Consider the following 5,000-nt stretch of genomic DNA (forward strand, 5'->3'; position numbering starts at 1 on the left):
TCGGCTGTGGTTATCCGTTTATAGGAGTGCATGGATGGCTGGTTAGAGGACGTCGGGGTCTACAATTCGGCATAAGTACCCCGGCTGTGCGTTGTGTTTTGGCGGAGATATGGAGCGCGCAAAACGGCTACAGTGACCTATTTTGACCACGTCGTGCATCGGCTGTGAGTGTCCGATTGTGGATCTAACTCCATAGGTCTTTAGAAGTCGACGTGGTCTACTATTCGGCGTAGGGGACGAGTCTGTGCGATGTGTATTCGCGGAGCTATGCACCGCGCAAACCGGCGATTTGGTTTAAGGAGACAGAGTATTGGCGCTCGTCTTTCGCTGTGATTTTGTCAGAGTACGAAGATCGGCCGACGCTTTTGAACTACTTGCTGCATCGGCTGTGGTTATCCGTTTATAGGAGTGCATGGATGGCTGGTTAGAGGACGTCAAGGTCTACAATTCGGCGTAAGTACCCCGACTGTGCGTTGTGTTTTGGCGGAGATATTGAGCGCGCAATATGGCTACAGTGACCTATTTTGACCACGTCGTGCATCGGCTGTGAATGCCCGATCCTGGATCCTCCTCCACAGGTCTTTAGAAGTGGACGTGGTCTACTATTCGGCGTAGGGGACGAGTCTTTGCGTTGTGTATTCGCGGAGATATGGACCGCGCAAACCGGGAATTTGGTTCAAGGAAACAGAGTATTGGCGCTCGTCTTTCGCTGTGAGACGAATATCGCTAACGCTTTTGAAATACGTGCTGCATCGGCTGTGGGTGTCCGTTTATTCATTTGTCGGTGTCAGTTTATTGGTTATGTCGGTGTCAGTTTATTGGTCTGCCTTATGGGTTGTGAGAGTACGTCTGGGTCGACATTTCGGTATTATTATCCCCGCTGTGCGTTCCATTTCCGGGTTTATGGACCGCGCAATGTGGCCCCTGCGACCTATTCTGACCACATCGTGCCTCGGCTGTGGGTCTCGCATCCAGGATCCACTCGGATAGTTTTGTAGAGGTTGATGTGGTCTACAATTGGGTATAAGTGTCCCGGCTGTGCGTTGTGTATTCGCGGAGCTATGCACCTCGCAAACCGGCGATTTTGTTCAAGGAAACAGAGTATTGGCGCTCGGCTACTGTGACCGGCTTTGCGTACATCGTGCCTCGGCTGTGGGTCTCGGATCCAGGATCCACTCGGATAGGTTTGTAGAGGTGGATGTGGTCTACGATCGGGTATAAGTGTCCCGGCTGTGCGTTGTGTTTTCGCGGAGATATGGACCTCGCAGACCGGCGATATTGTCGCTCGTCTTTGGCTGTGATTTTGTCAGAGTACGAAGATCGGCCGACGCTTTTGAACTACGCGCTGCATCGGCTGTGGGTATCCGTTTATAGGAGTGTCTAGATGGGTGGTTAGAGGACGTCGGGGTCTACAATTCGGCATAAGTATCCCGGCTGTGCGTTGTGTTTTGGCGGAGATATGAACCGCGCAATGTGGCTACTGCGACCTATTTTGACCGAGTCGTGCATCGGCTGTGAGTGTCCGATTGTGGCTCAAACTCCACAGGTCTTTAGAAGTGGACGTGGTCTACTATTCGGCGTAGGGGCCGAGTCTGTGCGTTGTGTATTCGCGGGGATATGCACCGCGCAAACCGGCGATTTGGTTTAAGGAGACAGAGTATTGGCGCTCGTCTTTCGCTGTGATTTTGTCAGAGTACGAAGATCGGCCGGCGCTTTTGAACTACTTGCTGCATCGGCTGTGGGTATCCGTTTATTGTTCTGCATGTATGGGTGGTTAGAGGAGGTCGGGGTCTACAATAGGGTATAAGTGTCCCGGCTGTGCGTGGTGTTTTGGCGGAGAGATGGAGCGCGCAAAACGGCAACTGCGACCTACTTTGACCGCGTGGTGCCTCGGCTGTGGGTCTCGGATCCAGGATCCACTCGGATAGGTTTGTAGAGGTGGACGTGGTCTACGATTGGGTATAAGTGTCCCGGCTGTGCGTGGTGTTTTCGCGGAGATATCCACCTCGCAAAACGGCGCTTCCGTTTAAGGAAACAGAGTTTTGGCGCTCGTCTTTCGCAGCGCAGCCCAGTAACGTCCCCTACCTTAAGAGAGTCCTCGTTACTCCCGCCGTTTACCCGCGCGATATGGATCCTGGTTCTGGATCTCGCATCCAGGATCCACTCGGATAGGTTTGTAGAGGTAGACGTATTATACAATTAGGTATGAGTATCCCGGCTGTGCGTTGTGTATTCGCGGAGATATCCATCTCGCAAAACGATATAAAAACGGCTGTGATTTTGTCAGAGTATGAAGATCGCCCGGCGCTTTTTGTCAGAGTATGAAGATCGGTCGGCGGTTTTCAAATACGTGCTGCCTCGGCTGTGGATACCCGTTTATTATTCTGCTTATATGGGTAGTTAGAGGACGTCGGGACCGTGGATTCGGTATAAGAATCCCCGCTGTGCGTTCCATTTCCGGGTAAATATGGACCGCGCAATATGGCCCCTGCGACCTACTTTGACTACATCGTGCCTCGGCTGTGGACCTCGCATCCATGATCCACTAGGATAGATTTGTAGAGGGGGACTTGGACTACAGTTAGATATAAGTGTCCCGGCTGTGCGTTGTGTATTCGCGGGGATATGGACCTCGCAAAACGGGTATTTCGTTTAAGTCTTTCGCTGTGATTTTGTCAGAGTATGAAGATCGGTCGGCTGTTTTCAAACACGCGCTGCCTCGGCTGTGGTTATCCGTTTATTATTCAGCTTACATAGTTGGTTAGAGGACGTCGGGGCCGTGTATTCAGTATAAGAATCCCCGCTGTGCGTTCTATTTCCGGGTAGATATGGCGCGCGTAATATGGTCCCTGCGACCTACTTTGACTACACCGTGCCTCGGCTGTGGACCTCGCATCCAGGATCCACTCCGATAGTTTTGTAGAGGGGGACGTGGACTACAACTGGGTATAAGTGTCCCGGCTGTGCGTTGTGTATTCGCGGGGATATGGACCTCGCAAAACGGGTATTTCGTTTAAGTCTTTCGCTGTGATTTTGTCAGAGTATGAAGATCGGTCGGCTGTTTTCAAACACGCGCTGCCTCGGCTGTGGTTATCCGTTTATTATTCAGCTTACATAGTTGGTTAGAGGACGTCGGGGCCGTGTATTCAGTATAAGAATCCCCGCTGTGCGTTCTATTTCCGGGTAGATATGGCGCGCGTAATATGGTCCCTGCGACCTACTTTGACTACACCGTGCCTCGGCTGTGGACCTCGCATCCAGGATCCACTCCGATAGTTTTGTAGAGGGGGACGTGGACTACAACTGGGTATAAGTGTCCCGGCTGTGCGTTGTGTATTCGCGGAGATATGCACCTCGCAAAACGACGATTTCGTTTAAGTCTTTCGCTGTGATTTTGTCAGAGTATGAAGATCGGTCGGCTGTTTTCAAACACGCGCTGCCTCGGCTGTGGTTATCCGTTTATTATTCAGCTTACATAGTTGGTTAGAGGACGTCGGGGCCGTATATTCAGTATAAGAATCCCCGCTGTGCGTTCTATTTCCGGGTAGATATGGCGCGCGTAATATGGTCCCTGCGACCTAATTTGACTACACCGTGCCTCGGCTGTGGACCTCGCATCCAGGATCCACTCCGATAGTTTTGTAGAGGGGGACGTGGACTACAACTGGGTATAAGTGTCCCGGCTGTGCGTTGTGTATTCGCGGAGATATGCACCTCGCAAAACGACGATTTCGTTTAAGTCTTTCGCTGTGATTTTGTCAGAGTATGAAGATCGGTCGGCTGTTTTCAAACACGCGCTGCCTCGGCTGTGGTTATCCGTTTATTATTCAGTTTACATAGTTGGTTAGAGGACGTCGGGGCCGTGTATTCAGTATAAGAATCCCCGCTGTGCGTTCTATTTCCGGGTAGATATGGCGCGCGTAATGTGGTCCCTGCGACCTACTTTGACTACACCGTGCCTCGGCTGTGGAGGTCGCATCCATGATCCACTCGGATAGGTTTGTAGAGGTGGATGTGGTCTACGATCGGGTATAAGTGTCCCGGCTGTGCGTTGTGTATTCGCGGGGATATGGACCTCGCAAAACGGGTATTTCGTTTAAGTCTTTCGCTTTGATTTTGTCAGAGTATGAAGATCGGTCGGCGGTTTTCAAATACGCGCTGTATCGGCTGTGTGTATCCGTTTATAGGAGTGTCTAGATGGGTGGTTAGAGGACTTCCAGCTTGACAACTGGGCATGAGTATCCCCGCTGTGCGTTCTATTTCCGGGTAGATATGGCGCGCGTAATATGGTCCCTGCGACCTACTTTGACCGCGTCGTGCCTCGGCTGTGAGTGTCCGATTGTGGATCACCCTCCACATGTCTTTAGAGGTTGACGGTGGCTACACGTCGGCATAGGTGTCCCGGCTGTGCGTTGTGTATTCGCGGGGATATGGACCGCGCAAGACGGCGATTTGGTTTAAGGAAACAGAGTATTGGCGCTATCGCTGTGATTTTGTCAGAGTATGAAGATCGGTCGGCGGTTTTCAAATACGTGCTGCCTCGGCTGTGGATACCCGTTTATTATTCTGCTTATATGGGTAGTTAGAGGACGTCGGGACCGTGTATTCAAAATAAGAATCCCCGCTGTGCGTTCCATTTCCGGGTAGATATGGCGCGCGTAATAGGGCCCCTGCGACCTACTTTGACCGCGTGGTGCCTCGGCTGTGGACCTCGCATCCAGGATCCACTCGGATAGGTTTGTAGAAGTGGACTTGGACTACAATTAGATATGAGGTTCCCGGCTGTGCGTTGTGTTTTCGCGGAGATATGGACCGCGCAAAACGGGTATTTGGTTTAAGGATTTTTCGCTGTGATTTTGTCAGAGTATGAAGATCGATCGGCGGTTTTCAAACACGCGCTGCATCGGCTGTGTGTATCCGTTTATTATTCATCTTATATGGGTGGTTAGAGGACTTCCAGCTCGACAACTGGGCATGAGTATCCCCGCTGTGCGTTCTAT

This window comes from Anarhichas minor, unplaced genomic scaffold, assembly GCF_050575085.1.
Source record: "Anarhichas minor isolate MPS153535 unplaced genomic scaffold, ASM5057508v1 ptg000173l, whole genome shotgun sequence".
Classification (NCBI taxonomy): domain Eukaryota; kingdom Metazoa; phylum Chordata; class Actinopteri; order Perciformes; family Anarhichadidae; genus Anarhichas; species Anarhichas minor.